We start from the raw sequence: 10434 nt of genomic DNA, 5'->3' as shown, positions 1-10434 counted from the left end.
ATGTTTTGGAGAGAGGAGGAAAAGCAGTGAAGGATAGAATTAGGTCACAACTTCAGGATGCCAAGATTTTTCTTTTGATTTGCTTATTGCTTTTGTAAAGCAGGCTCTCACATTTAACCACACTGGAAGGAATAATCTTTTCTCTGCACTCACTGGATCAAAGTACAAAGGAAATTCATTGAAATCATAAAAAAATTAATTTTCTACATTTCTATGTGAAAGTATGGCAATAAAGACAAACCAATCTTCTCAGCTATGTAATTAGCATTTATGATCAAGAGATAATAAACAATCAATCAAAATCAGTTAAAGCACTTTCAAAAGCAGTTTAGAATCTCACTAAAATGGCTGAAATGCAGTGCAGCACAAGCACTTCTGTGATGAAGTCAGATTCAGGGCAGGAATAGCAATGGGATTGTTGATGATTAGTAGGATAAGAAGTAGGATTAGAAAGACCACTTTTAAAACCAAGGAGCTCAGTTCAGTCCAGACAATGTCCTGAGCCTACTGATTGTTCCCTGTAGAGAGCAAGCTTGAAATCTTCATTCCCTGTGCTATTTAGAACTAATAAATGCATCCAAATTAGAAACTAGTGAAATGTTTTCATATCATACTCCTTATTAAGACACTTTGGGAAGTGTGGAAAGATAAAATTATTAAAAAGCAATCTTAATAACTGGATGACTATATTAAATTTGCCTGCATCCAAAATGTGGCGTACAGTTTTGCTTTCAGGGATTGTGTGCACCCATGTCTCCAATTCTCTGTTGTCGTGATCGTGTACACATGTGTATGTGGGAGGGTGTGGGTAAATAGATAGTGCTTCGGAAATCTAGCCTACGTTGTGTGAAATAAGAAATTAGCAGTGACCTTGTGGCTAGTATTCAGATAGAATCTTTTGCTATTACATTATATCCCCTTTCAAAATTGCTGCAGATTTTGAGCACTTATCTAACTACATCCATGATAAGGCCCACTTCCCAGATGCGGTTAAAGCAAGCTGTTCTTCATACCTTTTCATGGGATAACATAAATTCACAGCCATACTGCTGTCTTCTCTTGGCAGTTTGGAGATGTAGGAAATATTGCAATCAGATGTTTCTAATTTAATTCAATCCCTCATTAATTTGATCTCTCCTTTAATTCAATCTCAGCCTCAGGACCTAAATCATTTGTATTAAAAATAACATAATGGCCACCCTTTCTTTTAATCAATGTTGACTGCTTTAGGCAGGTATTAGCAGATAATCTGATTACCAAATACGCAGTGAGTTGGCATTTAGTTAATAACTAACACGGAAGATTTGGAAAAGAATCAAAGGAGAAAAAATAAAAAGAGAAAGAGGAAAAAGAGAAGAGAAAAGAAGAGTTCCTTACAAAGACACACAATATTAAAGGAAATATTATGGAAAAGTTATTTTTGCCAGTGACTGTTATTGGTACAAGCCTCCAAGATGCACAGCCAGTGGTGTCAGCCATGGGCAACAGGCTCAGCCCAGCAGGGAGAGTATTGACAGAACTCCGAAAAGAATGAGGTCTATGGTAAATCTAACATCATTTCGTCTTAGCCTTATTTAAACTTACTAATGGGATTTATAGGCTAGATGCTTAGTGGTATAAGCTGGCATAGCTCCACTGAACTCTGGCTGCATCATTTGCAACCTTCTCTTTCTGACTGTAGGTAGACACCATTTGCCTGCCCAGTAGCCTTTTTATGGGAAAGCCACTCCTCTTGTTGTCCAGTGTATTGTCTGGGAAGAATGTACTACCTGGCAGAGTCCCGGGCCAGGGCAGGAGTCAGGGCTGGCAAGAAAACTTCTGATGCACAGCTAAATCCAGGTCATACATGGAGAAGTGTGGAGCAGCTCTGCAATTGCTTCATACCAGCTTGTGGGGAAGCTACCAGTCAGGCTCACTGGCCAGTTCTCTGATCGTCCCTGGCTGACTTGTGTCACAAGGTCCACAGTTTCTGGAGATGGAGAACTGCCAGCTGTAGGGCTGCCAGATCTGGCAGTGCTTGACAGAGCCTGACAGGGACTTACTTTGAGGGGACTGTGCTGCATCTTTCTTGTTTTCTTACAAATACCGTCTTGGGAATACATCTGAAGTAGGTAGTTTATTGTCCACTATCTTTTCTCGGCAAATTTGCAATACTGCTGTAACGACAGCCCTTCTGGTCAGCCAGTAGCTCCAGAGGAGACTTGTGGTTATTTTCCACCTGCCTCCCCTGTGACTGCTCCCGATGCCTGAGTGATCAGGCTGAATGGAACCCATGGTCTGCTGCTCAACAGATGGCATTTTTAGAGTATATCAGTATTGGAATGATACCCAGCACAGTATGAGGGATCCCAAGCTGTTAAAGAGTCTGCCTTTTGACTGAAGCAGAAGAAAGAGCCTTGCCAGTTTGCTGTTTTGCAAGTTACCCAATAGCAAAAAGAAAGTTTACACAGTGTCCTGACATGTTCCAATATGCCATTGCTCTCTGCCTAAGTTCCCAGTGCTCTCACTGAAGCTCTATTCAGTGTATTTTACACTGATGTGGTGATGGAAGGTATCATACACCATCTCAGAAGGGACCACGCTCTTCTGGGAAGTAATATGAACTGTATGTGCTAATCACACAAGGGCCTTTGAAGCTTGCAGTAAAGACTGCTTAAAGTCATCAGCATAATAATGTAGCAGATTTGGGACTTAAGAAACGCACAGACTGATGATACACACGTTTCTGATGGTGTGCCAAGGCAGTTGACTGCTGGACTCCTGTTCATGTTAATGAGGCTCATTCTCCATGACCTCCTTGTAAGAAAGGTTGCTCAGCAATGCTGGGAAACAGGGCTGGCCCAAGCAGGAGAAGTGCTCCAAGACAGAGTTCTCTCCTGCAAAACAGAGGTATTGACACCGCACTGGGAGAAAGAAAAGGATGGTGCAGTGGCAGAGGACACTAGTCTCACTGTAGATATATATTGGAGCTGAAATGGATGTCAGAGCAGCTTGATCTGCTGCTCAAGTGGTATAGCTTTGAATTCCCTTCTTTTTAGAGGCAGTGTAATCTTGTTACTTTCTTGTTCGAGCAACTATTATTAAAATTGACAAAATTAATTTACAATTCTATAAAAATCATTCTGTGATAGATTTAATTGATGGAGGCTCCCAAGTCTAAGTGGACAGCTGTGAGTCAGTGGTGAATAGCATGTAAATAGAAATACTGTAGGAAATGGTTTAGTTGAACGGGCCCTGGATTCTTGCATACTTTTCCCCTCAGATGGCTGGCTATGTCCTTAAACACATTCCTTTGCCATGCTGTGCATCAGTTCCTGAATCTGTGACATAGGAATTATGCAATCCTTGTAAAGTGCTTTAGGATCAGCACAGAACTCACATTGTATTTGTATTTTACTTTTGGTGAGTGGAGAAAAAGAAAACCCTTTCAGTTGTGGATAGAGAACAAAAATTCTGTAACAGGAACAAATTCTTTAGAGAAGACATACAACTGTGTCCAAGAACTAGTCTTAGTTCAGTGTTTCTGATTGCTGATTTGCAGGAAGAAGTGATTAATCACAAAGTGAAATCTGTTCAAGATTAGCATAAATTGCAGAAGGTTGTAAAAGACTCCAGATAGATTTGAATTATGTGAAAAAGCAGACAAAAACAGCAGAGAAAATTTTGAGTCAGATGAACACAGATTAATTCCTAATAAAAAAAATAAACTAAACAGTCTAATGTGAACATGCAGAATTTTCAAAAGTCAAGGCTTTATGCATGCAGGTGTCTGCCCAGGACAAGCAAATAGGGTGCTGATGGGCTGGAGGTGAAATATGGTCTGACATTTCTACAGAAGACTGATACCCTTACTCCTAGTTCTTCAGTTCAAGCTATATCACCTCAAAAACATACAAACAAAAAATGTCTCACTCACAGCAATGAAAAGACTAGGACTGTGTGCTGAAGTTTCTATGGAAGGAGGTGTTGAAGCCTTCAAGGTGATGATATACATGGGGAGAAATGCTTCCTGCCACAGGGAGATGATTTGAGTGGTTCACTGCTGCAAAAGGATCAGTGATGGTGAAGCTTTGGGTCTGGGTTTTATGAAGCAGTGGATGGTATTAAAACATTTATTACTAATGCCATTAAAAAATTTCTCATGTGGTATCCCAACATCATCTGACATCCTGTTGCTCCTTCTTGTTTGAAGCCGAAGTACACCCTTGTGTCCTGTGATTGCAGCTTTAGCAATAACTCCCGTACAAACACAAATATGTAAGCTGGAGTATTAATATGGCAGAGCATAAACCTTTTTTCCAGTAATATAAATGGAAAAAGTTTGGAAGGAGACTTTCTTCCCTGGGTAAGAGAAGCTGCATGACTGGCTTACAGGTTATGGGGTGTTCTTTTCTTTTGATGGTTGAGGCAGCGGCTGTACATGAGCTGACTACTGGCCCATTTCCAACAGTAACTTGATTTAAATTTAGTGCCCATGTAGGAACCAGGAGAATTTTATTATCTTGATTTAATTCTCTGTTTTCTTTAGAAGTACATTTATGTCCTTTTGCACTTTGGAGAGGTGCAAAGTTAATAGCTTGCTTTTTACAGATAAACTGCAGGGATTTCATGTTTTTTAAGGTTAATCTTATGCTGTTCACTGCAGTTAATCTGGACCATTAAGACTCCAATGAAATCAGGCAAAACCTAGCATCTGACATTAGATCTGTAACTGCCCCCTGCCCTGCCGCAGATAGGTGCTGTCCCTGGGACTGTTTGTCTCTAAATGCCAGCATGGTGCTGTGCAGGGGAGTATGGGCTCTCTCCCACCCCAGGGTGCCAAACCAGGTGCTCTGGGTGACACCAGTGACACAGCACATCCCAGCACCTGTAAAATACCACGCAACAGCTTAAGAAAGCAGCTATCTCTGTATTTGTTGAACAGGGGCTACTGGCTTGTACCAAAAAGAACAGACATTGATAAATACCTTTGCAGTAAGCCTCCCCATTCTCATTTCCATTCCTTCTCCTTCCAGAGTATAAAATGTAGTAGAGAATTCTGTGGCTTTACCTCAAATGACTGTCACTTACTTCCAGTGTCCACTTCTGTGCATATCCTGACTCTACCAGCTGCAATGTGACAAAAATAACACCTTAATGACAGCAAAACAATGGGGTGAGAGCAGGAGGTGCTAATAGGAAATGCACATTCGATAGCTACAATTTTGAGTTGTCTGATTTGATACACACGAATCTGCTTCAGTCTCCAAACTGCCCTCTCAGTGGCTCCCCCCGTGTCTGTTTGCCAGACAATGACTTTTGTGCCTATTTGAAAGTGTTGAACTGATAGCAAGAAGCCTACCTCCATCTTCCAAGTGGATGGGCTAAGCACCAGGGTCTAGTGTGGCATCCTGAGCTAGCAGCAGCAGTACCAAGTGAAGTGCAGTAGATCTGAAGGCCCAACGTGGTGTTTTAATGCATATTTTTCTCCACAGAGCTATGAGTCTTAGCTCAGAATTGAAACTACAGCTTTTCTCTGCAGGATAGATTGTGGCAAATGTTTAACTTGAACAGTTTGTCTTGTGAACTAGCTGCTTCTATCCGATTCTGGTTAAAACCACTGCTGGGTGAGGAGGATGTCGTGATTCATATATGGCAGCATAGAAGCTCACTGACTTGGGCAAAAGCAGCAGCCTACAGAGCTCAAGTGATGCATGGAGATTTTCTAGAAAATAAAGGTTTATCATGTAGCTGAACGTAGATCCTTAGGGCCTGTTTACCCTAAGGTGAATTTCTGAGCTGGTGAAAAACCTGATACATTCTTGCATCAGCTGAAACTAGACGTCTGTTGGCTTCGCTTGCCACGATGTCTGGAAATGAGAATGCCAGACTGCGGTTGCTTAAGGACACCCACAAGAGAGTTTACACTGACATAACTAAATTAATTTCTAACAGATTTTTAGTTAAACCAGTATAATTATCATGTCTTGACAAGGTTTCAGTCTATTTTTGCATCTCTTTTTCCCTCCAGAGCAATGATTGCCACTGACAAATGGCATAATCTAACTCTGTTTAGCTAAGTCCATGGCACTTTGTTGAAGTGAACAGGGATTACTCTGGCAAAGCGAAAAATATCTGTCAGGCATATTTACTGACACCTCTGGAGTCAGTTAGCTTTGTATTTTTAAAAAGGATGAGGACAATAGCTTAAACTGTTTTTGAAAGGCTTTGAAACAGTGTCCAAGGAATAAATGTGAAAGGCCTGTAACAGTTACACTTTAGACAAATTCTGATCAAATTGAAATGGATGACATACCTGTGCAAAGCCACTGTAACTGTGGGAAGAGTAGAGCCCTCAGGGTGCTTCTTTTGTGTTTTTTTTTTGGTGTTGTTTTTGTTTGTTTTTTTTTAAAGAGTATTTGTAAGCAGTGTGATTGTCATGCAGAAGCACAGCACTGTTCTGATGTATACAGTGTCATCTGTTCTACGCTAATAAATTAGCATCTGCAGCCACCATTGCTGCCTATAAGATCTGGGTACGAAATTGAGCTGTTTGATCTCACTGCCACTGAAGTGTATCTGCATGATCATGGAAGATGCATATTATCCCATCTGTTTTTCACAGACCCTCCATCAGGCTGTATGCTTCAAGGTAATGGATCAGACACAAAATGAATTCCACTGCAGACGACTGCCTTAGAGGCATCCTGCTTTGTCAGAGCATATAAAAATTTGATTTAAGAGTCATTTTATTCCTTCACAGCAGGTCATCTAAGCCCTGTCCACACTAGGGAAACTGCTAACTTTGGCTCAGCTCCTTTAGTGATAACAGTTGCCCCGGTGTGGACATGAGGCTGTCTCTGTTTTCATTAATGTGTCAAGTCACTTCTCTCCAAGAAAGCCTTACAAGACACTGGTTCAATCAACAGCAGCTGCTGGTGGCCAGTTTATTTTTGGGCTGCCGCTGCCACTTGTCCAGATGGAGCCAAAATAGTGCCAGCCATCATGAGACTTCTGGGGAAAACACCAGAGATGGGAGGTGGCACAGTGTCCCAAACAGTGGCAATTCCTGCAGCTGGGATGCCCAGCCACTGTGGTGGCTTGGCTGGAGGTGCTGAGCATCAGTCTTGTTGTTACCGAAAAACTCGGAATAAAGAACTTATCAACACCAATTTAGTGTAGATAAGCAGACACTTCTTTATTAACGGCTGGGTGTGCGGGCGAGTCCTCTCACGAACCACGCACACCTGAACACCAAAATCATACACCTTATATTAAACTTATTCATACATATTCATTAGATTTCCGAGAAATGTTATGCATATTCATTAGATTTCTGGGAAGTTATTAGCATATGTAAATGTCCTTTATGCAGGCGCAGTGAAGGTCTCTGGTGGTCTTCAGAAGCCCTCTGGTGGTCTTCCATAGTCTTCCTCACTTTGTCCGATAGTTGACCTTTCATGTGATTCTGCGCAGTACAATTTTTCCCATCATGTATTAGATTTACATAAAATACATTCAATGTTAATTCTTGAATTTAATATTTCTAGTGATTGGCCCTCAGTCACACCACCTTATCAATATTCTTATACTAAAACAATCATTGGTTAATCTCACTTAACTCTACTGATTGGAATTCTCGTTAATTAGATCAAAGTAAATCTTTACCAAAGCTTCCGTGGTTAACTGATTTCAGACAATACTCAAATTCTTACAGTTACACATAATACATTTTCTTAAGTTCCTAAGTTCCTATTAATTTGAAATTCTGACATCTGTTATCTAAGTTCTAAATGTTCCTACTAGATGATTTTAACCAATTCCTCCGGCCTTGGTACAGGGCCATACAGGGGATTTCACAGCAGCTGTTAGTTGTTGGTTAAATATATAAAATGCAATATATAATTTTGCTAAATAGTTCTTATAGTTCCATATTCCTATTAAAATTAAATATGATTAAATTCTAACTAATAACAAATCAGTAACATTTCCCCCCTTTGAAAGTGTTGAAAATTATTTCAATACTTTCACATTATTTACATAACATTTATCCACTACTATTTTAAGAGTTAATATTTGTTTCAGCATATGTTGGTGGTGGACTGTATTCTGGTGGAATAATTGGAACCTCTCTCATGATCATGCGGTTGACTGCAATCCTGTTAGTAAATTGTCTCTTCAGGCAAGCATATAGCAGCATGATCATCAAAAAGACAATTAGTAACAGAAACAGAGTTTTGATTATAGACTGTACCCAAGAGCTCAGATTCCATCTTAATCCGCTAAAAATTTTTCCCAGCCAATCTTCTGACATATCCTCTCTAATGTTTTCAGTTTCTTTTTCAATTTTGCTCAACTGTTGTTTAAGGGTATTTTTTTTTTTTTTTCCTTGCTTGTGGTCTATATGGGGTGTGATAGTCTCAATCTATGGGTAATACTTTGCTCAACTTGTTTCATAATCTTTGTTATAAAATGAGGGCCATTGTCGGATGACATTCTTACAGGCACTCCAAATTTTGGTATTATCTCTTTGAGCAAGACTTTAACTACTTTTCTTGCTTTGTTGGTGCGACAAGGGAAAGCCTCAGGCTACCCAATAAAATATCAACTAAAACTAGGATATGTCCTTTTCAAAACAATTCTCTTAAAAAGTTTTCCTTATTTAATAATTCCAAAGATAATCTTATTACTCATTTGGGGATAATTTTATATATAAATTTTATATCCGCTTATAATTGTTTAAACAATCTTTGTCATATTTTACTTTCTGTTCGTCAATATACTTTGTTATGTTCAGCTAGGGCAATTTCTCTTATTATTGTGGGTGGGATCATTATTTGACTTATCAGTGTTATAGCCTATCCTACTTTATTTTGTTAGTCTGTAATTTAATAATCAATTCTTCATCTTTTTCATTATAATTTGGAGTTTCTTTAGACAATTTTACATTTTTCTCTGAAACTAGTGTTAGGATGTCTTTTTCTGTAGCCTCTTTAGCAGCTTTATTAGCCAATCGTTACCTCTTTCAAGAACAGTCTTATTTAACTGATGTTTTTTACAGTATATGTTCTGCATGTTGAATGGTGGCTCCTTGTGCAGATAACAGTCCTCTTCCTCTCCATATTGTTTCATGTGTATGTATTACTCCAAAAGCACTTTGAGTCTGTCCAAATGTTGACTTGGTTTTTTTTTGTGGTTTTTTTTTTCACTTAGTTCCAGTGCTCGAGTAAGAGCTATCAATTCAGCCTTTTGGGCAGATATTTGAAGGCAAAGTTCACGATTCAATTACCTCCTCAGTAGTAATTATTGCATATCTTGATAAACGCTCTCCTTCATGGATGAAACTGTTTCCATCGGTATACAGTTCCCAATCTGTTTCTTCCAGTGGCATATCTTAGAGATCCAGTCGGCTGGAATAAACTCTTTCGATTGTCTACAAGCAGTCATGTTCCAGTTCTCCTTTAACTTGATCAGTTGTTGAAAACACAGCAGGGTTAACGATGGTAGTAGTTTTTAAGTAAACATCACCTTGTTCCAGTAACACCACTTGGTATTTCAGCATTCTATTAGGGGATAACTAATGCCCCCTTTCTGTTTTAACACAATAGTTATCATATCGGGAACATACACAGTAATCCTTTGCCTTCAGGTGAACTTACAAGCTTTCTGGATCGGTAGCACAGTCGCAGCAACGGCTCTCAGACAACCAGGCTATCCCAGACTCACATTGTCTAATTGTTTCAAGAAGTAGGCCACAGCTCGCTGACTTGGTCCCAGATATTGGACCAGGACACTCAGAGCTATACCTCTTCTTTCATGAGTAAAGAGTTCAAATGTCTTTGTGAGATCTGGCAGGCCTAGGGCTGGTGCCTCTATTAAAGCCTGTTTTAGTTGTTTAAAAGCAACTTTCCCGGCATCAGTCCAATCTATAAATCCATTGTTTGAGGTTTTGAGCTGCTTGTATAAAGGTCGGACCAGCAAGCCATAATTTGCAATTCACAGGTGACACCACCCAACCATTCCCAGAAATGTTCGCAATTCTTTTAGAGTCTTATGTTCAGGGAGACGACAAATTGCCTCCTTTCTCTCAGTTCCTAATTGTCTCTGTCCTTTCAGGATTTTAAAACCCAAATAAGTTACTTCTCTCTGGGTTATTTGGGCTTTTTCTTTTGACACTCGATATCCACTGATATCCAAAAAGTTCAAAAGGTTAATAGTTAACTTTGTGCATTGTTCTTCCGTCTCAGCTGCAATTAATAAATCATCTACATATTGCAACAGGATTCTTTGATTATTTTCTTTCTTCCAAATCTCTAATTCTTGTGCCAATTGATTTCCAAAAATGGTAGGGCTGTTCTTAAAGCCTTGAGGCAAGACTGTCCATGTATATTGCGGGTTTTTTTTCCCAGTCTCAGGATTTTCCCATTCAAAAGCAAAAGCTCTTGACTATTGGGA

This window comes from Haliaeetus albicilla, chromosome 12 (genome assembly GCF_947461875.1).
Source record: "Haliaeetus albicilla chromosome 12, bHalAlb1.1, whole genome shotgun sequence".
NCBI classification, from domain to species: Eukaryota; Metazoa; Chordata; class Aves; order Accipitriformes; family Accipitridae; genus Haliaeetus; species Haliaeetus albicilla.
Note: the sequence above shows the minus strand (reverse complement) of the source record.